The following is a 27,392-nucleotide window of genomic DNA, read 5'->3' as shown; positions in this document are numbered from 1 at the left end:
TTTGCAACTGAAAAATTGCATCCAGGGAGCCCTCCCTGAAACGTGGACCAGCGTAAGGATAGTCCATGGGGTTTTGTTTCTTTTGAAATGTGCTCTTCGCCAATCCACATAGTTTCCCTTTGACTTAGCAGATCCTGTTCAGCCTTCTGCAGCAAGCAGGTGTTTCTCCATATTTCCACTCTGTGAACTTAAAGAAATTCAAAAATAATTTATCATTTTATAAATAAGTTATACAAGCTGTCATCACAAATCTGTCACCATGCAGACAGGTGCAAACATGCGCAGTATGCAGAGAAGACACTGATGCCAAGATCAGAATAAGGATGTCTAAAAGCAATTACATTTCCAGGTATTAGGCAAACACAATTATTTAAATGGCTAGTCAAAAACAGTTGATAAAATAGATAATTAAAAAAGATTGACCTGAAAGCTGATTTTAAATTATCCTGTAATGTGCACGTAACTCAAATAATTGCTCTCTCATGACCCAGCTTCCATTAAAAGGAAGTTTCACCTAGGTAAAAAAACTATTACATATTCAGCACACGGTGATTAAAATAAATATATATTCTCCCAAATGCTGGAGATGATGTGAGGAACTGTATTAAAAAGTGGGAATGAATTAGCCCTGCATTGCAAGCTGTAGTGTGGTCTGTCACTGTAATAAATCACACTCAAGAGGCATTGAAATAGAAAGTATGACAAAACCGTAAATCTACATCAGCCTCAGACCGCAGAAATGGTAGGAGAACTATCGTGTGGGGATGTATAAAAATTAAGCTGAAAAAGCCTGAATAGTGTAGATGCTGAGATAATGGGGAGGTTTGTTTTTCTTCTTCGGATTACACTGGCTCTTAAATGCCATCGGGGGTCCTATCGTGCCACGAGCACGTAGCTTGAGAGAGAGCAGCTGCAGAGGGGAGATGATGTTTACACTAGGCTAGACACAGAAAGGCAACAAGAAGAGGACTGAGAATTGCAGCAGAGGCAGATTAAAGGCCAGCTTTCCAAATACATTTAGTTTCTCTCCATGAGGAAGACGGAAACCTCGGGGGAGTCTCAGATGCCCTCAGTGACCAAGCACAGTGTCTGACACGAGGACAAAATGAATGCAGGGACCTTAGGCCAAATTCAGGTCCTGAGCACTGGGAGGCTGCTTGGCCACCCAGCCAAGGTGGACACACCTGGCTGCCATCAAGATGAATTGCCAGAGAAAAAAGGCAGCGTTTTGCCTGGCTGTGCAGTCAGTGCCAACCTCTGTGTCTGCAGCAGCGTGGTGTGCGAGTGGCTCAGACCCGGTGTTTGTGCAGTGCTCGCAGAAGAAGAAAGCCTCAGTGCCTCTGCTGCGAGCTGGTGCTTCTGACTCAGCTTTTAATGGGTCGATGCTCAGCTGGAGTAAAGAAACTTAACTGCTGAGACTGAGACTGCAGCAGTTTATTGTACCCAGCTCTGTTGCTCCTGATCTTCTCGGTCACGGTTGATGCTTTCAGTACCTATGGCTAAATATTCATACTGGCAACAACACCATCAAATAAAAAAGGAATTAATTTTGACCCGTGGCTATCCACACATATGCAATTGAGTGAAACTGGTTGTAGAACTTGATAGCACCAAAGGACGTTTTTTGAAGAAAACCTTGTACATCTCCAGCTCAACCACCGTGTGGCTCTGCCAGCCTCACTGCAGTAACACGAGAGCACCTACCTTCAGCCTGAAGTGCTCTCCTCCCCACGGAGCGCTGCCCTCAACCTGCCACTTCTCAGGAGGCTTCTTCTCAGCCAGTGTGCATTTCAAATCTAGCCGGTATGACAGTTTTCTCTGCAAAAGGGGACAAATTAGTGAAAGCAGTGTGTATAGAAACTTGCTTACGCTAACTACTGAACAACAGTAACCAAGGTTCCTGCAAAATAACTAAATGGCTCAGGCTTATACGGTCTGTACAACCTGTGGAAAAAAGAAAGTCATGCAGGCCTAGAAGAGCTTCCTGGCTTTGGTGCCTAAAGTAATGAGTTACAAAATGGCACGGCCTGAGATCATCAATCCTGGATTTATTGACAAGTTGGAAAGCCCCAGGTAGGCCTTCGTTAGAAATTCAGCTGAAAATGCAGTCAGCTTCTATGTCTCTAATATTCTTGAAGCCCTCTGCAATTTTAGAGCTGTTTGTTTGCCCACGATGCCTTCAAGTGATGCAGGCAGCCCCAGGTTTTTTCGTGGGTGGGGTGTTGAAGCCCAGAGGCCATCAGGGTGAGTGCCGAGGGGCTGCAGGGCAGCTGTGCTGAAATGTGATGTGAAGCCAGATTTTCACCACTGCACCAGCATGTCTCTGCCTTCCTTAGCAGAAAACCGGAGGTGCAGACTGGACACTGCTAATTCCATATTGCAGGGTGTTGATGATTTTTTTTTTGCTGTTATTAGTATTTTTACTTATTTTTTTAACGTGACTCCAGGCACAGCTTGTGACTTTCTGAACGGCAATTGAATGGAGTCATTAGGAAGGCGTTATGTTACTAATCTGCTTTCAGAGTCCAATTTTCACATTTGAGTCTTATGATAGGAGATCAAAGCCCCTCATTACAGTCCTGAATCCAATATTTAGTACACTTAATGCCCACTTATATGCTCACAAGATAGCCTGGTTTCCACGTAAAACAATATCCGATTTCCTTTTGACACTTCATGGAGGGACAGAATGAGTGTTTTTAAGACCTCATCTTCTGTGCCGTTACATGGTGGTGAAACAGGACTGACTTCAGTACTTACCCTGTCATACAGTCAGCACGTCAAAAGTGGGATCAGTCTGCCATGTTTTACATGAGGGGATACAGGGGTATCCTCATTAATGCATCTGTCTTTCAAAAACTACCCTATGCTGTCCCACACTATCATCTTTGAAACATCCTGGACTCGGGGAATGTCAAAACTTCAGATATGAGCGCACACTATTACTCCATAAATTGTACTGGAACTGATTAACCTATCAATCTCTATTATTCAGCTACTGGAAACGAGACACGTGCTCCCCTGGGGATTTACCTGGAGTGAGATCAAAAGGAAACTGCTTTCTCCCTTCCCTGCATGAAGGTTCAATATGTGTTTCGACTGGGGATGCTACAAATAAATAAATAAAAGAAGTGACCTGAATAACTTGAGCTATTCCCATGGGATTAAGGCAGGAAGCGTTTGAAACATGAAAAGTTGCACCCGTGTTGAAATGAGAGAAGTCCTAGTTAATTATTTAGAGCAGCCGAAGGCTCATCAAAAATTTAACCAAGATTTATTTCTCCGTGATTGTGCAGGCACCACAATGTGCAGAAATGGAGGCTTTAGCTCTCCTAAGTGAAACTCTTGAGTTTTCACCTCCCGGCTTGCCAGTGCTGGCTCAGTGCAAGCAGTGCATCCTCTTCTCTCCTCTGTCAGTGATGTGCATTAGTGGATGCAAATAACATTGCAAATAGTGTGCAGCATCTGAACTACTGCTGTGGGGCTCTGAGGTGGCCCACAGTGGCCTGTAGCTGTGGCTTCTCACGGCTATGACCATTCTTTGCCAGTAGATGAGACCAAAAACAAACCGGTCTGCAGCAGAGCTCAGCTCCTCTCCTCTCCCTGGGGTGGTGTAGCTGCCAGTTTTGTGCACACTGCCTCAGAGTGAGGCTTGGGCCATTGCCCTTTTCTTTGAAGTCCATTGCATTTGTGATTTGCTTTGATCATCACTGTGGAAAAGCCTGAAATGTTTTTCTCATGAGCTTGTATGCACACAGGCATGAGAGGGCTGAGTGCTTCAGGAAAGGTGAAACTTTGAACTTATCTTGGCTGAATGATCCTTGTGGGTCCCGTCCAACTCGGGGTATTCTGGGATTCTGTGGTTTGCTTAGGGTTAAAGTAGCATGAAGTAGGACAAACTGATGTTCTGCCTTGAGAGACTAATGAGAAGGGAGCAATACTACTCTAGCACTACTATCCGTATACTCAATACATACGAAAGAGCTTCACCTGTAAGTTGAGCAAGCAGGCAGCAGCCAATAAATGGCAGAGTACCTTAGGATTCCTAAAGCATCAGCTCCTTTCACTGGTGGCACTTGATGACAAATATCTCAATAGGGGCAAAAGGTCCTTGGGGAAAAAAAATATATATATATATGTATTTTCCCACCATCTCTGAGCAGAGAGATCACAAAACAAGTGGAAACTCAGCTTCCATGAGAAGTGTTAGTCTCTCATCATTCTCCCAATTTCTGGAGCTTCCCACAACTTCTCCACGCACTGAGCCACAAGAGAGGAAGAAACAGCTCTCTGCCCTGTGTTTCTGTGCTGGTTCAGCTGGTTTTTGGTCTACACGGCCTTGCTATATCAACCTAAACCTGTTTGGGAAACAGAGCTTGGAGTCACTGCACATCATCCTCACAAAAGTGATTTGAAGCTCAGTAGCCATCAACCAGGGGCCCCATGCTAGAAATAAAGCAGAAAGTGCCAAAGAATAAAACAATGGCAATTCTTAATTTCAGTTAAATCAATCTGTGGTGTACCAGCTTGCAGCCCCTCACTTCTGATTAAAAAACTATGGAGAGCAGGAAAACAAGGGGGAGCTAGAAGGAAGAATCGATCCATACGAATTGAGATGAACCAGTGTCAGACCATTTGGTAGCTGAAGATATCCTAGTGGGCTGTCAAATCCTGAGTAGTACCAAGAAAATGAATAGGGAGCAATTACTCATCCTTTCTCACAATACATGAAATACTCTGTATGGTGAGAAGATTTCTGGCAAATAGCTAAAATGCTACCCCCCCACCACACTCGGTATTTTAATGCTCTCTAAGTAGTATCTAGGGAAAGAAACAAACTGTACAAGGCTTGCATTTTCACTTGAAGTATTACTGTATATTTTGATTCATTTAGCTCAGTTCATGATATAATGGAGCATAACTGATGTAACTTGGCTTGATGTGTCTCCTTGTTACACATACTGGAACAATATCTGCAGAAACATTTGAAATTACACAATTTTTCAGACATCTATTTTAAGGATCAGTAACTTCAAACAAGCAGAGCACTTAGGCATATTTTAAAGGCTTATTTCCTGCAATCATGCACAGGTCATGGCTTAATCCTCAGCAGAAAACACACTTTGGGATCCTGATTACTGGAGGGGGCAGAGAAGGAAGGACATAGAAAAGTGTCAGAGTTTTCAGAAAGAGCCCAGACGTCTTGCAGCCAACTAGTAAATCTCTGTTGCTAATTTAGGAGTGAGATTATTATTTTTTTTTTAAATTTTGAATACAGCACCCCCAGAGCAAGACAAAATTGATGCTTCAGAGTATTGATTAGGAGAATTTATGCCGCTGCTGAGCACTGAGCCTGGCCATGTGTGACACAAAAGGACAGCCTTAGAAGAACCAGCTGTCCTGGCAGGGAGCGAGCAGCCTAATGGGAGGAGCAGCTAAACCATTTTTTTTTTTTTCCAGAATTGCTTAGTTTCTTGGTACTTTTTAGTAAGTTTTTTTACGGAAAGGTAGGCCTCTGAATTATTTTTGATTGAGAAGGAGTAGGGCAGCTTGGGTTGGCCATATGCACAGCTTCTCTCAAATGAGATAGGCCAGCGAAAGGCTCCTGGTGTTTTACTTGACAGAGAGGGAAATATAACAGCTTTCCATGGCAGATAAGAACTGGATTCTGGCCCACTTTGAGCTTGTTAAGCAAATAATTACCTGTGAATAAATTAGGAAAAAAAATGCTAAATATATTTATTAATTGAGACCATATGTTTTTTTGCAACTTCTTACCAAAAGTCTCCTAAAAGCACACAGCTACATTCGAGACTTCCTCAGTCACATTTTCTACCTACTTAGTGGACAGAATACTGATTTAGTGGATATTTAAAAACCTTACAGCCATCCCACTGAGGTCTGTGAATACATAGTGAAAACCTATTTATTCAGTTCAAGCACACCTAGATGAAATGTCAAATATCCACATTTTTAAAGTAATTTAATTTAAGAAAGTTGAATGTTTGACACTACAGTTGAATATGAGGTTTTCATGTTTTCAAAAATGAGGAAAGGGAATTTCCTGCACAACTTAATTCCCTTTATTTTCACACACCACTGAAATGCCAATATTTTTGAAGCATGTACTTTTAAAAAATACTCTCTCATTAAGAACTATTGTTAATATTAAGGGTTCTTCCAAATATCCTAAGACATTATTAGAAGCACTCCCTGTTCTCTTCGTACAGTGCTGCTTAAAGGCTTTAGCACTTGATGTGCTTTACGGGAGCCTCTGGGCTGCTCTCTGTGCTTGCAGAGCAGCCTCGAGCTGACTGGGCAGAAAATGAAGCAAGCACAAATCATACTGGTACCCACCTTCATTCCCAGCCTTTATAGTCCAGTCATTGTCCATTATCTCCCCAGAGACCAGTCTAAAATAGGTTATAATTGTCTTCTCTCTCCACATTTTTACCTTATGCCTTGTAATATCCAGAGCAATGCCCAGGGGGTTGAGTTGCACAGGCAGAGGCTCTGGCTAATTGGCTCTGGTTCAGATAGACGAAGTGTGGCAAGCAGAGGCAGGGTTTTAGGGTCCATTTAATCAGCTTGGTAATTTAGAAATTGATCCAAGCTTGAGTTGTTTATGTACAGGAGTAAATTCTGCTTGGGGAGGGATTCTGGCTTTTCTGCAACCTGCAGAAAATTGCACCAGTCATTGGAGATACTACAACCAAAACACATCTTGAGTGAGAGAAGAAATAATGACAGCATTGTAAGGAGAAATGTTGTCCTAGCGTTGTAAAAAGAGAGGGTTTCAGGAGATGTTTCAGCTGTCTTCCTGGAGCATGATGAGTAACCAAGCTGTCACACTGGCCATAAGGTGGGGACAGAAATGCTCTTGCTGAGCGCCCTGGCCTTTATGGGCACATCTGCATGTGCTGAGCTCTGTGCTGCTTTGGCCGCCCCACCAGTGCCACCTCAGCACCCAGGTTAACTCCCTGGTACAAGCTTTTGTGACCCACGTGCAATGCCGTGACTACAGTGCTGGTATTTCTGCAGCAAATCCCGCAGGAAATACTTAAGATCTGTTTTCTCAGAGCGCCCATCTGGCTTGCCTCAGGCAGGCAGCGCAGGAGGCTGCGGAGGAGCCCAGACGCTGCTCGGGCGCTGCAGAACGTAGCAGCAACACCGTGCTAAGAGTGTGGCACAGAGTCCTGGCTCGCTGGGCAGCTGGTAATTGTCAAGGGTGCTCTCAAGCTTTCTGTAAGTGAAGGAAAAGCCAAAGAGGCCCTGGACATTTCCTAAAGCTGATTTGTAAAATCCAAATTCAAATATTTTGATTTTTAAGCTCAAGTTTGATCTCACCACTGTGAAAAGCCTGTTTTTCCCTACCTGTTACACTTAGAAGCACTTCTGCAGATGAAAACTGAGACTTTCCATCCTGCAACCTCCCACAGACATATGCACGCACATTATGTCCCATGTTTAATTACCTTTCAAAACTGTCTTATCTTGGCACGAACTTGTCATTGGTTTATCTCTGCTCAGGATAAATGCATACCTAATCTTATTACTGGATGCACTCAGAGCAGGCAATCTCATTAATAGCCACCCTTAAGGGATTTTTATCCATGGATCAATTTCATAATTGGAACACAGCTACATAATATAGAAATATATTCCTTCAATGGCACAGCCGTTCGCCTGCTGGTCTCATGCTGTTCTGTCTTGCACATCTCATGAAAGAAAAAAAAAAAGAGAGAATCCAGAAAGAAAGTATTTTTAAACCAGAGATCCTTCTTGGAAGCTTTTTAGGTTTTCAGATCACACCACAGGCTTACAAGCTTGATTTGTCAGGTTCATGATTGTTACTGGATATATGAGTTCTATCATTTTTAGCCTGGGTAGTCACTAAGAATAGTTTTCCCTGGCAATACATTGAATTCTGTATGCTCTTTGTTGTAGCATACAGACTTCTATAATAGGAAAAAACCTAACTTGTTAGCTACATATCATTTTCAGAGCCAGCAGGAGCTGTATAGCTTTTAAGAATTAAATTATGTTCATTTATTCAGTGAAGGCAAAATACCCTACCAAGAGCCTAATAGCTTAAAGGCTTCCTAATCAACTTTACTTCATCATTAAATAATTATGCTTCGTGTATCTGAAATACACTTTTGTCACATCTCATATAAGGGATAGTTAGTGAATATGAGTCATTACTGAGGCTGTGAACCATTCATGATTAAACCTGAACCAAGCAAAGCTGCCTGGTTTCAGGTTGTGTGAACCATTCAGCAAGTGTGGGCTGCTGCCAACAAACTTCAATTCAATTATATCCAAACCACAGCAAAAACTATATACGTGTTTACTGTATGGGCCAAAGCTACAGCAAGATTTACAGCGTTTGGTGGACTTTTCTTTCTTTTTTTCTCATGAAGATCATTACGGCTCAAATCAGATGGGATTAATGCACCTTCTCCCTCCCACTCTGGAGGCACACAGTGAGGCTGAGCACCACTGAGGCTCTTGGAATATGTACGTGTAAAAACAGTGTTTCAGCTGTCCGTGCCTATCTGTAGCTGTGAGGCAGGCAGCTGCATGGAGGGTTTTTCACACTGACACCACTGGGCAGTGCTAGCCAGCTAGCCAACGTAAGAGAGACATTAGTGTTATAATTCAAAAGGTGAGTACTACCATTAGTGATATAGATGATCAAATAAATAGCCATGAATATAGATTCACTTTGCTTGATTACCAGCAGATCTCAAGTCATTCAAAATCAAACAGCCTCATCTGCAGCCCATAGTCACCTTACCCAGGGTTGCCAGCCACAAAAGGGTCTGTCCCTGCTGGCATGATGGGCAATAGGCTGCAGGGAAACGAGCGACATTTGTGGCTGCATGCTCACGTTGCAGCTCAAATGGGCTTCAGCTGTTGCATAGGCTGCACTGTGCTCCTGCAAGGAACAATTCTTACAAAGAGCGGGATGGGGAGACAAACCCAAAATGTGTCAGTTCACCCGAGGCTGTTTGAGTTGCTCTGCATCGTTGGAGGGCTGTTCTGCAGTCTTCTAAAGGGAAAGAAAGGCAGGGGAAATAAAATGGCCTCGTATGAGTACGAAGAAGACCCCCAGTTTGTGTCATGATGGCCAGTTACTATCAGACCTCCTTCCTAACGGATGGGATGGGTCCTCTGCTGCTTGCAGTCCTCAGATAAAATCTATCCAAAACACAAGCTGCATTTCAAATAAAATAGCTAGATGAAAGCATGCAGGCAAGTTAGAAAGGTGGGGAAGCCAAATGTGAGAGAGATTTCTTTGGAGCTTGCCATTCAGTTGCTTCACTTACATTTCCTTAAGCATGAAATTATGTTAGTAATTGTATCAGACAACTGTGCGAGAGATATTAAGTCATAAACCCAGACTGAAAAACAGTCTAAAGCAATTATTAATTAATTATTGATTTATTCTGTCTTTTTTGATGAAATTACGCTCCTGAATTCAAAGTGCTAGTGAAGGTGTGTAGTGGTATTATTTTAATTCATAAAACTATCACTCTGCTTGGCTCCTGTGTAACTGAGGGAACCGAAGTCAGTGTTACTTAATGCAAATACAGCACCAGCCAATAATGCACGTTTGCATAAGCTGTATGAAGACAAGGGACACTAAGCTCCAAAAAGGAGGAAAGACAAAATTCCTGGCTGCTGTCACGATGCAGGAGGTGGTGCAGCAGTCTGCAGCCCCGGCATGGCCATGCACTGCCTGGTGAAACCAGGCGTGAGGAAACGAAAAACACAGGAAGACATTTAAAAAAAAAAACAAAAAAACAAACAAAAAAAAACCAACAACACAACACTCCAGCCTCAGCCCCAAACACCATCAGGGAAAGGGAGCGACATCTCAGAGCAAAACGGAGCGGTCTCTGTCCTTTGTCCATGCCTAGAAATCAGAACTGAGAGGTTTGGTTTTGTATGGTTTTGGTCATCTCAAATTCATCAGGACTGTGGCTCTCTATTACACTTTTCTGCTTAATCCTGTGATGTTAATACACACACAAAAATGCACTTGGACTTCAAAAGGATGCTTTCACACGCTTTAAGAGCTGCAGGATATTTCTTGAGGTGTTGCAGACATTGACAGCCTTCATGAAAAAAAAAAAAACAACTCTCTAAGCCAGTGCTGAGGCACATGAAACGTTCTTCAGCTCACCTTCAAAATACAGTTTTTCTTGCTTTCCAGGTCTCACAGTTATTCTACTAATGACTAAGGCTCTCCAGCACTTTAAAACAAAGCTTTTCACCTTTCAATACTTTTTCAATCCGTGTGAGAACAGGCTCCTCGCTGGCATTTATCTTACAGTGTGCTCTCTAGCACCCTGACAAAACATATTTTGAAACAGGTTACTTTTCATCTCTGAGTTTCCTGAGTGTCCAATAACCAACCTTTCCCTTTCCCTTTTCTTTTTCCTTTCCCTTTCCCTTTCCCTTTTTTAAATAAAGGCTTCTCCTTTTCTACAGCATTTTCCTCTGCGTGCCGCCAGCCACATGGTTTCATTCACTGAAGTAACCGATGGTGAGATTAGGCAAATACTTTGACTTTGCCCCTGGCTTTCGTGGTTGCCATACCTCTGAAGACGCCATTCACCTCTAATTACACGTCTGTTGAAATCATGCAGAGAAGGAACAGTGTAAGTCATTAGCCCTCCTAAATGAATGTGCAGCTGAGTAGCTAACAAAGGGATTAACACTTGACAGCAAAAGCGTTGCATGCTGAAGGAGAGGGTCATTGGGTGACTGCCTATTACACAGAAATAATTGCTATCCAATGCTGAGAGAAACCAATGGCTGCAGGCTGTGTTTAATGCACAGAAATGCATTTTTGCTGTCAGTTCTTACCCCCTCTGCATAATCTGCCCTTGCACAAAATGGGGAGGCGGCCTATTTTGGCCAGGGCATGGTGGGAACAGGTAATGGAAGTACAAGGGGAACTGAAACCCAAGGACATTTGGTAGGAATCTTCCCATTGAACAGAAAGCTCTCACCCCTAAGAAAAAACTAATACATTTTAAACAATGCTGCTTCACTTGTTCCTCCGTTACTGCAGTATGGCATCTGTTTGTTTGTTTTTTAAGAGAGATATTCAATAACATGATTACAAAGACATAGTAAAAATGTTTGTGTTTGTCCACCACCAGTTTTTTTCTTATTTAAGAGAATGCAATGGTTCAGAGCACTGCCCACACTACTGTGAGCCTTTTGTAGATTAAGCTATCCCTGGAAAGATTCCTCTCTTACTGGTATTTTACCCTTTGCAGAATCCAGTTCTTATTTACGGAGCTTAACAAATCTGTTCATTCCATGGCCACTAAGAAAATCTACTTATGGAGGACTTCAAAGCATGGTAACAATTACTAGATGCAATATGGGCTGAGTTAGGGGACTATGGGCATCACTGTCATCATGGGGCTGTTGATGAATTACTTGAATGTGCTTGCTTAAAACATGCCACCACATCAACATGATGTGGTATGGAATAGCCTGCTTAGTAGCAGCGTGATCTTACAGTTAGGAGAGATTTTTTGGGTTAGACACCCTGCTGGAACAAATACTCATCACTCTATTGAAGTCATTGCAGCTGTTATGCTTCAGATGGGCTGAGATTTGTTCCTTGTCTTCAGGCAGACAAGGATAAAGCAATGGCTAAAATGATTCAGGGGAATTCAGCACACATTTGGCATTAAAAAAGAAAGGGTCTCCGTGGTGGACTTCCGAGCAGGGATGCATTTTTCTTTTGTGCTCTACCTGGTGCTTGTTGCAATGCAGACCTTGTGACCTGATGCAGGGATGAAATAAATCCCAGGCAATAGCCCACAGAAGGATCCCCAGGTGGGCAAGGTTTGGGGCTGGCTTCTTCTTTTCTTCTTTTTTTTTTTTTTTTTCTTCTCTTTCTTTCTTTTAGTGCTGCCTACAATGCATGGTGGAAAAACCTTTTGGCCTTTTTAGGAAAAATGCTGCCATTTCAGAGCATGTTAGCTTAGTCGAAGAAATTTAACTGGACTATATATAGACACACTTTGACATCTTCAGCCCAATTTAAAGACAGTGGATTTTAGTGCAGGCATTTTAAGCTATCAAATGATAGCTGGATGAAAATACCATAGAGATACATAACTAAGGCTGAGGAAAGACACAGGAGCAGCGAGGTGGTGGTGTACAATGTGAAAAGGATGTTTACATCCAAACATCACATGCACAGTTGAGCATGAATTCACATTGGATCAACTTGCATTCAAACATATATTTATTAGCTATGGGTGGAAACTACTGTTTTCAGTAGCAGAGTATGAGTATCACAAAGGTGAAATCTGTGACTTCTAAAAAAAAACCTTACCATGGCTAGTATTTGCAAAGTCTTGCTGAGGAACAGCTTCTGAGGAGCAGTGATACCTTGGCTTCTCTATTATTAATCTCTTTTTTGGCAGTCTTTCTTTCTGTATCTTTAGTGACATGTCTGTTTTCCCATGACATGCCCTGCAGAGATTTGTAGTGAGTGAAGCTGAAAACAGGAATCTACATCTTCCCTACTGACATTTTAATATTTCACTAGGGTGCGCCAGCAGAAAAGCTGAGGTGAGCGCCGATACCCAAGACCGATGAGCCCAGGCAGCCACAGCCTCTTCAGTGCTCATGGCCACTGGCCCAGCCGAACAGCTCAGCAATACACCACCAAGAGCCCCTGCCACCCACTGCAGGAGGTATTCACGCATGCTCAAGCTACTGATGAGCAGAGGCTGGAGGGAATGCCCCAAAAGCAGTGAATATGGGAATAAAAGGAAATGTAGCCATGAGCCAACATGCACCCACAGGCTGCTTTCCATTCACTCCAGAATACTTCTTCCTCTTGTCTGATTAAGTGACATCAGGTTAGTATATCTGCCTGATTATTTAGTTCTCTGCATCATTTTGAGCACTGTAATCTCTCTAATTGGTGCAAAGAATTATTTTTTTCCAATGTTAAAACAGCTTCTCTAGCTGGAGTTTTTCATGGTTGTTTTTGCTATCAACTTCAGAAATCATGCAAAAGGACTCTGATTTTGGTTTTATTCACTCACAGAATTACCATGTTTGCAGACATAGAAACGGTATATAGGTCTCCATACAAAGGAAATATAATGCCCTAGTTAATTTTCTGCATCAGTGAAAACGAGCTTTTGTCAAATGGGGAAGACATAAGGGCAGATGTTGCTGATGTCAAAGAGCACTATCCCAGAACCAAGCCTCCAGCACTATTTGGAAACAAAAGGTAAGAAGAGATAGCAGATGAGGTGAAAATGCTGATTATAAGTGGTATTTGGAAGAGATAAGCAAATTGGCTTCTCTAATCTCAAATTTTAAAGTTTTCTCGCTGTGTTCTCACCCCATTCTGAGTCTGTCATATATTTTATTTCTGCAACCAGACCTCAGTCTATTTTTATGCTTCAGGCAATAACAGTCCAGATGAAAACACTCTTCCTTGTCCTTATTTGTTAAAACCCTAAAGGTTATTTCCTGATGATAAGAGGGCGGTCTCTTCCTTTTCAAAAGCACAGATTTTCTTTCATATAAACAGTCCTGAGCTGTTTGGTCTGGAGTGTTTTTTAAAGGCAAGCTGGTAATCAGCCCCGTAGAGATGCTTGCATCTTTCAGAGCTGGACCAACAAATCCATCACGCGTCTGGAAAAGCTCCTGGTCAGGACCATGCTCCCAACAGGCAGACTTGGAGAGAGAGTAATAAGGCAAGCCTGCTAGAGGCTGATTTTTTTTTTTTTTTTTTCTATAAGCAGTTGTATTAACGCATGGCTACTACAGATAATATTGATATTTCTCAATAGCTTGTATTTGCTTGCTCGTACTCTGACTACTTGAAATTCCTCTTGTGGCTTTTATTCCAGGATGTCTAAACAGTTCAGCAACATTCATTAAAGCACTGTGGCACCCCCTTTATTGACAGAGCAAGCTTCTGCTGCCCACTTCACAGAAGCATTCATCCTGAAAGGCATTTAGTTAATGAGAAAGGGACAGAAAAGACTCGAGCATCTCCATTTCCAGGCAAGCAGTGAACATTATGACGTACTAAAATTTTCATTTTTATAAGGAAGAAACAAAGTGGAGAATGTATATATAGACTGTTGAAATAAAAAGCTAAGGTAATAGTCTTCCAACACTCAAAAAGTTTGCAGAGAAGGTGCTTCTGAAATATTGTCCTAGTCAACAAAGGGAGAAGGAAAGGTGCTGGCTCCACATAAAGTAAAGGTTTAAATTAGAGATTGGAAAAGCTTCCTAATGAAGGATACTCAGTGAACCTGGCTGCTAAGGGAAGCTGTAAAATCTAAGTTATAAAGGACCAATTAGACTAACACCTGACTGGAATGGGCACAGCAGGATTCTGCCTCCATGCAGCAAAAATGGACTTAAAGCCACTGTCACACTGTGGTGCTATTTTTTTCAATCCCCCAGAACCCCACTCAAACACTGAGATTTCTTTTTTGCTATGCACGTATATCCCCAGACTGTATGTAGGTCCTCCAAGCACAGCTGTGTTTCCAGCCTGTCTCACTTGTATAGCACAGCCTGTCTGGAAAAATAATAATTGTAAACCTAAATTATGAGAGATCAAAGCCCCCTTATGACCAAATCATGAGGATTAAAATTAATTTAATTATTTTGAGTAGAGTATCCTTCCCTAGGCAACAAAGTATGTTCTTGATCCATGAGCTTGTACCTTATCTGAGCTCAGTTAGGGACATCTCTCTCTCCCCTATACTCCTGTATGTGTATATATATGTATACTATATATATATGTATATATATGTAGAGGTTCAAGTATTTACTACAAGGTTTACTTTCAGCCTTCAGTGAGGTAAGCAAAGGCTTTCCCTAAAGTTCCATGATCTGACTGATTTAGTTTCCTGGTGCACAGTATGACCAGTGTGGCCGTGCCACTCACAGCTCTGGGTTCCTAGCTGAAAGCCAGGATCCTTCATGCCACACTCAGTGCTACACTCCCTAAACTTCCAAATCCTTGACTGCATTCTTAGTCATGAGTTGCAAGAATGATAACCAGCTTCGTAAGTCAGCAGTATCCCCGAAATAAGATGGTAAAGCAGCTGTGTTGGCTCTAGAGTAGCTTAACTTTAGGCTTCTGAGTATGATGAATTATTGTTTAAGGAGATGCATTCATAATTCTGTTCCTCCCAAGCAGGTGGTTGATATTTTGAGATCCCTGCTGCATCAGCACTGTGTATATTTGGCAAAGAAACTGCATGAATATTATAAATTCTATATTTAATTGAATTTCATAAAGAAATCCTGTAAATCATAGTCAACCCATCAAAAAAAATAGAAAATTGATATGTTGAGGTGTTAAATAACGTTACTTCTTTTTGCCCCTACAGGTTAGACAAAACTTTGTTGTTTCCTTAAGAAGAAAAACATGACAGTAGAGTCAAGTATCCGTGATGTAGTTCTCTATCTGAAAATAACATGAAATCCTAATTCTTAAAACAAAAAATATCAAGTAACATGGTAAAGCACTTGTGTCCACAACAGTAAGCCTCCCTGAGCCAGTTCTCAGCAACAGAGGTTCTGTGTTCAGGCTTTCAGCATGGTGCCACTACTTGTTCAGGCTACATCCTGCTTCTTTTTCAGCTTCCTTGAAATATTCTTTCTGTTTCTCTCACGTGTACTTTGGCACAAAAAGCACAATATCATTTGCTATGCAGTAGGTGGTGAAACTCCGTCATTTACATTTGTGACTGTTAGGTGGTTACTTATATGGTCTATTGTTTGAACATCCTGGGACTGTCAAAATCCTAACTTGTTCCACTTTTCCTGACAGAAGGCTAGGCCAGGAGTTCTTGCTGTGAAGTCGGACTCTGAGGCCATGGCAAAGGAACTAAGTCCCTGTAAACAGGAGGCAGTTCAAACAAGTATGAGTCTTACCTAGCGATTAGGGGTAAAAACTACATAACAACTGAAGTAGGAGATTTATATCTAGTTTTCTTTAGGGGGTTTGCACATGTACCTGACTAAAACTGCCTTCCTCGGTAGTGCATTATTTGGAGTTCTTGGTACCACTGACTTACAATGAAGTGCTATTTACACCTAGTTTATCCATAGTAAATCTATTACATCAAACCAAATGAGAGGTAAGAGAGACTTGCACTAAATGAACGCAGTTCATTATTTAGCCACATCTAGCAAATTGAATACAGGAGCTGAGTTTGGCACCTGACCTGTTTTGGCATCTTTTGTCTGCAGAGCACTCTTTGTAGGAGAGGACAAGGAGCAACAGCCCTGGGAGCCTTCAGAAACACCCAACGAAGCTCCTGCATGGCCACATTTTCTTGACAGGCTGTTTCAAGTGCTCTTTAGAGTATTTGATCTGGTCCTCCAAATCCTATTCACATCACTTCTCTTTACTGCTCTCAGAGTGGAATTCATCACAGGCTATTTTATCTTGGTGAGCGCTGAGCATGCACATGGATTTGAGTCCATGCAGCGCATCTACAAATAGCCAGGCTGCTGCAAAAGGTCCGTGGCCTTGCTTATCAGAGGAAAGTGGCAGAGGACTGAACTTTAGCTAGGCCAAGGAGATCCTGAAGCATTGCACCCCAGGCAATTGCAAGTAGCAGTATGCAAGAGGCAAGACATGCTCTTACTTGTCACGGGCTGGGGAAAGGTTCTGTTGGAGATGGTTTGTAGATATGTGTTGAAAGGCCTCTTTGATATAAGTGGATAACCCAAGTATGGCAAGAATGGTTCGTGCGATAACATTTGAACAGGACACCTTTGTTGCACAGTACAATAGCGATGCTAGAGAAAAGCAGCTCAGGTTAGCAGCTCCTGTGCTGAGTGTAAGGGAAACAGCGAAGGGTAATCTTCACCTGCCGAGGTAAATACTTGTCACTGCCCCTGAAAAACGCAATTATGGAAGATCAAAAGTAAGCCGGTGAGAGAATGAGCAGGAGAAATGGTGTCTGTCATTGGTATCCAGTGTGCTCAGGGAAGTGGGAACAGGGGAGCACAGTCTAAGCAATGAAGATGGTTACACTACGGGGTATATACGCTTTACTTATTCTTCTTACCTACTAGAAATGATCTGAGGCAAAGACTGGTCCACAGCTGATGAAGGGCGAGCAGGAAGAGTGTTAGATGTACCAAGGCACTCACTACATGTATGAATACTTGAAGGACATTATTCATCATTATTAATCCTCCAAACAGGCACAACGTCAAGGAGATAGGCAAAGGCCTCAAACGTTTTGGGAAGTCACTGTGTGCAAATGTAATTTTTACTTTTTTCTACTGCACAAATTAAAACAAAACAAAAACAAACATGTTGCCCACCAGAAAAGGGCCCAAGTTTTTCTGCAGTAGAAATCAAAAAGCAACTTTGCTAAATGCATTGGTATAACCTAATGAGGTCTGAATACACTTTTACATACTAAACAATGCCTGCACAGCTTCCTATTGAATTCAGGGGGACTGTTTGTACAGCAAATTACTGCTCTGCCCAAGTCCGTGAGCATCCAGGTTTCCACTAAAATAAGATCACATGTCTATTAGACTATCCAGAAGCTACAACACTGCAATATACTCTATTACCATGCACTGAAGATGGGTCCCTGGGAAATTATTGAATAGAAATACGTAGGAGCCCAATTTCCTCAGTAACAGCAAATCTCTCTGAAGCACAGAAGTTTCAGTGACGATTCAGCTCTTGGGGCAGAATCCATTTAACTTTGGATTTGGAAAGGCCAGTGCTGAACTTCGGGAGCAGCAGATTTGTGTGTCACTGGATTATAATATTGGGAGGCTATTCTGCAAATAACCTGTTCTCTGAAACTGCTGACTCTGAGATGCTTTAGGAATATTGACATTTTGCCACGAGTATAGAAACCTCAGAGTCAACTCTTACCATCAGACAACTTAACAACACATTTCACTTATATAAATGAAACAATCCCCTCTCCTCATAACAATTACAAGAACATCTTTCAGTTATTATGCTACTGTGCAGCGTGGACAGAGGTATTGATCCAGGCCTACATTTCATTTACAAATTATATTATGACTCTTATTGAGAGCTTTTCTGGGGAGAAAACAGAGGATATAATATAAGGGGAGGGGAATAATAATGGTACAGTCTCCGTACAGTTCCTTTGGTAACTTTCCCAGTGCTCTGAAGTGTTTTTAGTGAAGCTCCCCACTTCGTCTCTTTGCAGCTAAGAAAGGTGCAGCATTCTCAGAGACATCGGCATCTCCATTCTCTTCACAGCCTTGCTCCTTCTTGTAGCCAATTCTGTAGGTGTTGGGAAGAAAGAACTGGCTATAAGCAGAGACAATGCTGCTGCAGGTAAATTTAAGAATGGAAAGACAAAGTTTCACAACCAGAAAAATTGCTGAGAAACCTGAGATCTGTTAATATTTAAGCAGAAAACTTCGTGCCAATGTCCTTTTGAAATGCTGCGAAGTGCATGCCTCAGGGCAGCCTATGGCAGGGGGCAGCCACTGAGAAAAAGTGGTGCTGTCGTGCTCTCCTCAAAAGGTGATTTGTTTCCACATCCTGAACATTTCAGTATTTGTGTATTTGGTTTTTACAGGATGAATCTCACCGTCTTTTCGTGTGCGACACTACCAGTGGTCAGTCTGAGCTCTTTTAGCATTCCAGAGATGTCTCAGTCTATTGTCATTCTTTATATCACTGCATTTTAAAATCACAATTTCATCAGTTGTAGAATTTATTGTGCTCATGTGCCCTCTCTTTCTGATGTTTAGAGTTGTTTTACTTCCTGAAATTCAGTGGCATAATCTACTTAAAAGGCCAAAGCTGTTCCTTGTGTTCTAAATACACATGTGAAGAATATCAGCTAATTAGTGCTAAATTGAAATGCAAAAGGAATATCCATTCTTTTTAGGTTGTGTACATACCACTTACTTCCTTTACAGTTTCTGAAGAAAGATCAGCCACTGCATGCTGTAAGAACCACTGAGAATACTAAAAAAGCTGTCACAGAATGATATCTTGATAAAACAAGATGACCTTTAAAGTTGAAGCTGTGGAAGCAAACCAGATAAAAAATGTTTTCAAAATACACCTGAAAAGCACTACAAAGAAAGGAAAAGTGATTATTCTCACACTCTTAATTGTTTTAAAAGGTTGATACAATTAAAGTAGGTATTGTTTTAAAACAATGGGATTTCTTATCATGCTGGCTACATTATTCATTTTTGAATGAACTTTCATTTTTTCCATTTATGAAGCAATGCCGATTTCTTTATGCATGCTTCTCATTTTTCTTCACATATTGTATGGTTAGGACAAAAATTTTCACAGCAGGAATTGATTACTAGCTGGTCACTTTAAGCTATGTGGTCTTCCTTCCTTGTAATTATTGAGTGACTCTGTGTCCTTATGCCATTTAAAAGGTTTCTGCCAGCAGACAACAGCTGGGGTCATTCTTATTGCTCCTCAGTAATCTTGTTTGGTACAAACTATCAGAATTGGCAAAGGAGCCATCCACAATATTTCTGTGTACAGAAGCTCTCCTGCAGGGGAAGCGGAAAAAGGGGGGGGAAAAAAAGTAAAAATATCTACTGGCACCAATTATATTGGCTTCTCTTTAGATTCTGGTCCTGCTTTTACAATTGCACTCAAGTGAATTTACAGAGTTGGAGCCAGGATCCAACTTTTCCTGTATTTTTATATAATGCCTTACAAAATGAATTCCTAATCCTTGATTCTGACTGGGTAGAACATCTGTCCTAAATATAACAAATATTAAAATTCAGGCTTTGCTGATGATGTCAAACAGAAATAAGAGACTACAAGGATGAGCAAATTTTTGCTGGGGGGAGGTGACCTTTCCTAATAAACTCAGTTTGGATCCATTTGAACCCATTACTGTGAAAACAAAAAACAGCCAGAAAATCCACAACCATGCATGGCTGTGGAAGCAAGTCAGTGGGAAGGAACCTGTTACTAACTTAAATCCTGCTCACAGTTATGGACACTGTGAAACATTCAGGTGCTAAACAGTCCTGTTCAGGACACTTTCCTGGCTCACACTGACTGAAGAGGCAGAGGAAGGGTCTTGAAGTGACTGAAATGCAGAGCTAAGACCTACATCTGTTGACAACTGCAACTCCTGTGGCTGAGGAACTGAGGCAGGAAAAGCTTCATCAGCACATGTCAAGGCAGGAAACATAAATGTTTTATGTGCACGTCGTTATTTACTTTTGAAAAAAACTGCGACTCAATGACAAGTAAGAATTAACATGGTAAAATATACCCTGTGTATCCTATTTTTAAGTTTTGTACTGCTGGCATGCAGATTTTCCTGGAAAACATTTCTTTTTTATGTCCTTCAGCTGGGATGCTACATAACTTAAGTCACCATACGGAGATGAAAGTTTTTGGAATTTCAAGGAAGTTCTTGGATGAAATCCTATTGCTTTTGCCTTTTTTTTTTTTTTTTTTCCTTTTGAGCTCCATGGCATACCTGGAACTCCTGTTTGGACAAATGAAGCTCATCAATGTGATTGCAAGAGAGTGAAAGATGGATCATTTAAAAAAATACTTAAGAAAAGGCTAGAGGAATCCTGTTTTCTCCACTCCAGCATGGCCGGAGCATTGCTGTGTTATTGTGCTGCAGCTCCCAGTAAATGCCGACAGGGTCAGCATGTGATGCCAACTGTTTTCCTGGTGGAAGGGGATTTAAGGTCTCTAGCCCCAAAGTCTGAGTGGTTCCCATAACCCTTTGAATGTTGGATAGCTGGCAGTCTTGCAGATAAAGTTTAATCTACCTTGAAAGGCCAAACTTCACAGCTTGGGTTTCTGTTTTCATCCTTAGTCTACTTCTGTCTGTTTAATAGCAAAGGGAAAAAAAAAAAAAAAGTGATAAACTGGAGACCTTGAGACTGGGACCTTTTTTACTGTCTTCAGCTTAGCCCAGGAAAGGACATCAGTGTTCCAGCAGGGAGAATCTTTCATGGATACACAGGGATTTGCAAAAACAATGTCTCAAGTGCAATCCCATATTTTTACACGGTGTCTGTTTTTGAAAGGTATAGCAAGTGTTTTATATCACTCTCCAATATGAGTTGAAAGTGAATGAGCTGCTCTGAGATAAGACTAATTCTTTGATGTTAAAACTCAGATTCATTTAACTCTTCCTGGCTGTGGAAGAACAGTTTATGTTGTCATAGAAAAAAATAAGTGATGTTAAGATATTTGTTCTTAACATCATTGCCAGGGAGATCTACAAATACTTACTAACAGGTGACCCTTGACTTTGACTAGCATCTCTGGACACTATTTCAAGTGAATAAATCTGGAAAAAAATTCTCACAGACATTCACTGACACCCAGTCTCATGAAACACCCTCCGGCTGTTTTGATAACCACAGCCCAAAATAAGTAAGTAATACACATTTTCTTAATCTGAAATTTGAGTCTGTGTAGCACATAAATCTTACCTGAAACTAGACTGGGACCTACTTGTATTAATGCATTTTTTTGATCTATGTACCTTAGTGTTGCATACAGATCCATGTTCTTTTTAAAAACTTTCAGTAATTCAGCTAAGTAACAGCTTCTTCTCTGTTAGCATCACTACCTGTTTGCTACCTTACCATATCAAAGTGAAATCAGGGAGTCCAGTTTATTGGTTTTACAGATTGGAAGAAAATAAATGTTTGCATTATGCATAAAGAAGAAAAGGAAATGTTCTGCTTGAGAGTTATTTTTTCCATGTTGAATACAACTACCCACTTTCAAGGTGTGTCTACAAGTAAGTGCAGACTGTGCTGTGCCAAGGGCTGCAGGATTTGGTCCGTCATAAATATAGGAAATGGCAAAAATTACTTGCAACCCTGCAACGCTCACTGTCAAAACTCTGAGCAGAAGGGAACTGCATCCTTTGGAAAATGTCCAGACTTTTACCTGAAGAGGTAAAGGAGATAAACGGGGCTTGTGTTGTCCATTCCTGCCAAATGGGGAGAGATTACCTTAGCCATGCGCCATCCCAGGTAACTTACTGCAAGTGCTCTGACTCAGTCAGGAATCCTCAGGTGGCTTTCCTTCTCCTTCCTCTCATGGATTGAAGAAGATTCATTTTTGGTGCTCTTCTTTGTTAGGTAGCACCAAGTGCTCAGGTTATCATGCATATCCATGTGCATCTTGTGGCACTTCTTGTTGCTCCTCTAGAGCTACTCACATTAGCTTTGACCTGCTCGGCTTGACCATGAACTGCACTGCAGAGACCAGAATTGATCCTGCAGTCGTGGACCTCTGTTCATTATAAATGTGTACGTCACATAATAAAGTAAACATGGTGCTACTACAAAACAGGACATCTCTTCCTATTCTCTGCCTGCCTGAGTGTGCTGCGGTTCTGTGTGTTCAGACAATTAGTGTTGTGCTTTGTTTCTGTGTTTGGACCATATGGCTAAATCTCAACCCATATGTTACAACGGTGCAATTGAAGGTGGTTTAGAAAGGCACCCTAATTAAATAGCACAGTTGGCTAGCTACGAAATTCAAGTTGGTGACTTAGCTTCGCAGTATGAGGCAATTTGGAGAGGTTGTTTTGTTTGGGGGAACTCTAGACGTGTTTTGATTTTGATAGCTGAAACAAGCATGCAGAATGTAGAGGCTGTGTGCATGTGGCCACTGTTAACAAAAACCTACCTGTAGGAGGCAAACATCAAGTTTGTTTGCAGGCCATTCCTGGATGTGTTCTAGAGAAAGGCACTGTATGTGTGCATATGATTATCTGTGGCAAAACTGAGAAGATCATTAAGGTGCCTTGATACTCACATCACCCTGCATTACACAAATGGAGAATCCAGAAGAACCACTTCCAGCAGTCTGCTGCTGAACATACTTCACATATTGCATAACCTGGCTGCAGTGAGGCCAGAAGCTGACGGAAGATTTATATCCTTGATGCTCTGGTTTGACACCAGTGACAGGTTAATCCTGAGAAGTGCTGCATCGCAATATCTCTATCACTAAGGACCTGCAGAAAAGGAGCAAAATGAAAAATGCAGAGTAGGACCCCAGCAACACTACTGCTGCTCTTACAATGGCAGTAATTAGGCCAGCCCATGCAACGAATGAAAGCTGTAAACCATCTTCCATGAAACCATGGGTCATCAGGTCAAGTCCAAATATTAACGCATGGCCATTTTTACTGTTCCAGATCCAAACTGATATGATAGCTGAATCACAACTGGGATTCAGAGGAATAAAAGAAAGAAACAAAACATTCCCTCACTGACAAGAAATGAAAGAAAAACTGCAAAAGCACAGGATGCACAGACTCCACAAAAATAGTTGTTCTTGTCAGCTCCTTCTGCCTTAATCATTTGCCCTCATCTTTGCGGTAGGTGTTGAGAAATCAGTGCCCACCAACACACACTGATGTCAGCACTGAGCCTTGGCTTTGGGATATCGCATTGCAGTCACTGATTAATACCTCTATGCTGTTAAATGCTTTCATTCTTCCAAAGGGAAAAGAAAAGTACAATAGGGACTATCACAGAAGTATCCAGGGCTGACATTTTATCCTCCTTCTGTCATGAGCTCAGAGGCAAGAGCAGTGGAGAAAGGAGAAATGAGCCGTAAAAAAAATGAGCAAAAGATGACACTCGGATCATTGCATGTCAGAAATGCCATACAGGACCTGAATATTGTCCTCAGTCAGCAATGACATCAGTTTGTCACTGTCTTCAGTGTTATTTTGCTGGGTCCCTCAGAGCTAACTGGACACAGCACTACTCAACCAACACCTGCCAATCACATTCTAAAAATAACATCCAACTGTCATCAAGTTATTGGAATTCTTGACTATTTTATATGCTGGCCACCCTGCCTCTTTAACCCCCTGCATCATTCTTGTGTCCTCTGTGACACAAGAGATTTCAGTTAAGTTGCAAGTGGAGATGTATTGAACCCCAGGGACTGGATAACTCTGGGTAATAACTGTAACACATGTACAAAGGGACAGTGGAAAGGAAGATTTAATCAGTATCTGCTACTGTGGGTTGATTTTTGTATTTATTTTTTTTTCCTCTGTATTGTTTTCCTGCTTTGGCACGTCCCTTACCAAACCCCTCTTGTGGTTTGCAAAAAATGAGTTTGACTTTTTCACCCTCATCCTTCTGGATTCCAGCTGGGATCAAACACAGATTCTTGGTATAGCAGTCACATACACAGGCTTACCAGTTTCTGAAAAATAACAGCCTGGCTACGTTTCTCTGTTACTATATATGTATTATAGCTCAACATATCAACCTCTAGCAAGGAATAAGATATATGGATATAGTGCCATGCCCATGGTATTGAGTTTAAATCCAGCACTGGCTGGCAAAGTACTAACAAGTTGATGGGAGCCCACCAAGGGGTACCAGACTCAGGGAGACAAGGGGGATGTTGAGAGTAGTTGGAAGGAGAAAGCTCCTTTGTGGAGCTTGTAGCAGCCCCATGGAGGAGAACCTAATGGAGGACTATTTTTGTTACTTTGGGGGAATTCCCTTGGGATTTAGGCTGTATGGGACCTGTATAAAGCCTAAAGGACACCAGTCTGCTTCCCTCTCCTTCCCACAACTCCCTGAAGAAGGAACCAGCCTCAGCCAGCTCATGTTGGTTTGTGCACCACCCGAATCCTGCAGGGGTTTGTCACAAACCCCACAGCACTCACAGAAATCTGCCAAAAAGACACTTGCTAACATCCAGCCAAAGGCAGATAGCATAGATGATCTTGCCAGAAGCTAAATTTGTGCTAATTCTCCCATTTCACTCCATATGTTATTAAACATAAAGTATCAGTGAAACACAAAGCTCACAAAAGAACGACAACAGAGAGAAATTTCTAAGATGCCAGGAAAAAAGACTCTAGGTTCTCTTAAACAGTTTCTCAATTCCTGAAGGAGATACAGCATGTAATTCTGTCTCTGAATATTTATACTATTTCATTCTCCCGTGCCCTTGGTGAGCTATCTGAATAAGGTAGCAGAAGGTTCATCTGAAAGGCACAGAAGTTTTGTATCCAAATTTTCCTTCAGCATACATTTGTGAGTCTTTGAACACACCCAGTCCCTGAATGTGTTTTTTAATTTAAAAAAAAAAAAAAAAAAAAAAAGCGCTGATGTTTGATGTTCCTCTTTCTTATCTTCCCTGCAACAGCTGGCAGTACTACTGCCAGATGCCACCAAAGCCTACAGAGTATTACAACCAGGCCAGCCCTAACCCTGGGCTTGAAAGAGTGATGATGTCTCGCCTGCCACAGGATGCAGAGGAAATGAATGAGACAGAAGGAACTTGGCAGAAAGCTACAACTTCCAACTATCAAAATATCAAATCCAAGAGTCAAGATGTAGCTTAGTAGCTCCAACAGCCAACAGACATACACACCATACACACTTTTCTTTTTTTCTTAGTATTTGATGGCAGTTCATTTTCTCAAGCAATTCTTGGGCTTTACACATGACTTGCAGAATGTCTGAATTGTACAAGAAAGGAAAGGAAAATAGGTCTGGAGGTGTCACACACAGAAATACTTCTGTGAAGTCACAAAAAGGTGCTAACAACAGTCTTCTTCCTTACTAGAGGCCAAAGAAATGTAACGTTATTTTGATTAAGAATCCAGTATAGCAGAAAGTCATTTCCATACTGAACAGTCTGTGATCTCTCACCCACCTGCCAAGTTAAAACAGACCGGTCCTACTTCCGATAACAACCAAGAGAATGCAAAAACGTGTGAATCTCTTGATCAGATCAACACATTCTTTGGTACAAACTTCAACCACCTCCATAACTATGCACCCTATCTGCTCCTCTGCTCCATCAGAAGCTGGCCTGGTTGCACTTACTGTTGCCAGTGATGTGGCAAAGCAGCATGATTTTCCAGCAGCTCATTTGCAGTGATGTATCATTTGCACTCCAGAGGTTTTGGGGAACCTCCCTACGGTCATGGCAGAGCTGCCCCTTTCGATCCCCTCGGTGAGCTGCAGCATGGGTGCATCACTGAGCCTGGAAGTTAGCAGAAGATTTTTTCCAGGGCACTGGATATTCAGTGGGAGTTTGAGATTACACAGTGGCTACCGAGGAGCCAACTGGAAGAGGTAATAGTAAACACCCAAAGCCAGAGTTTTAATGGAGCTTGGCCAAAGCAGTCCAAGCCAACAGGATCGCTGGAAACCAGCGAGAGCCGTCTCTGGGGACTGCCCTACTGCACATACATTTGGAGCTCAAAAAAAGGCAAGGATCTCAAGGGGCGTGAATCAGACTGGTTGAGCAACACTGGGAACTTGAGCACTGCTGCAAGGCCAAAACTTCTTTGCCTTATCATATCCAAAGCTCATTAAAACAAAATAGTGCAAAATATCAGAGAAACAAACTGATCCAAATGAATATTTGGAAGAAACTGTTAACAACTTAATATATATGCCAAGCTTCCTCTTAGGAACAGACTTAATTTTGTACAGACATTCCTGACAGATACGTCCGTAAAAACATGTTGTCACTGGGGCTCAGAGCAGCGTGGGAACTCCTTTCTGAATTAGCTTCCAGGCACAACTCAGTTCTCCTACCCCTACAGCAAGTTACAAGCAGCTACCTCTCCTCCTTCTCTGCAGGGGTTAATCCTGCATGTTATGCAGACGCTGGGATTGCCCTGAGAATTTCCATGGTAGAAAGAGAAAGTGGAAATAAAAAGCAGCTCCTTGCCTGATTTGTGGAACATGCAAAATACAATAGCAATAAAAATAGTAATGAGCTCATTATGATGGAAATGGTCTCATTACCAGTGCAAATGCCAATCATGTACGTGGTCAGGTTCCTCATGGTACAGGGAGTTCTTTAAACACTGTCCTTTCCTGCTTCAGGAATGTGAGTTTTATTTAAAAACATGCAATCCTTCCTATTCTTGGGCTGCTGTCCTCTCAGCTCTCCAAAACATCTCAGGGCAATATTAAATACGTGGGAACAGGCAGTATGCAGGGACCAGATGCTCAGCTAAAGTAGCACATCCCTGCACACTGCTCTGGGCAGAGGAGGGGTCCTTCCCCTTCAAGCTTGCATTACAGCAAGAAAATAAGGAAGAGGACTGTCTTTATTGGCAAGGAATGTCCTGGGCACACAATGAGAAGTTGCATTGCAAATATTTTAAGTGGGAGGAAAAAAAGAAATTTCCATCAACACGCTGCTAATGAATTCAGGGCACTTACAGATGACGAGCAGGAACAGGGACAACAGCACAGCTTCGCAAGTCTTAGGCCAATGCTCAGCACGCAGCAGAGGTGTCCTGCTGCTCCAGACATACCTGTCTCCTAGGAAAGCGTGAGGAGGGATGAGGGCATCTGCC

The 27,392-nt window shown here is 41.9% G+C and overlaps 1 long non-coding RNA gene across 1 annotated transcript; it reads right to left on the bottom strand.

The window, feature by feature from the left end:
- Positions 1-36: 36 nt before the first annotated feature.
- On the bottom strand, positions 37-27,392 carry LOC116495282. The gene is made up of 3 exons (XR_004253937.1): positions 27,351-27,392; positions 1,705-1,818; positions 37-187 (listed from the first exon to the last, which is right to left on the bottom strand). It is a non-coding gene; the product is annotated as an uncharacterized LOC116495282 (long non-coding RNA).

Source organism: Aythya fuligula, chromosome 15 (genome assembly GCF_009819795.1).
Source record: "Aythya fuligula isolate bAytFul2 chromosome 15, bAytFul2.pri, whole genome shotgun sequence".
Classification (NCBI taxonomy): Eukaryota; Metazoa; Chordata; class Aves; order Anseriformes; family Anatidae; genus Aythya; species Aythya fuligula.
This window is presented reverse-complemented; position numbering and strand designations above follow the sequence as displayed.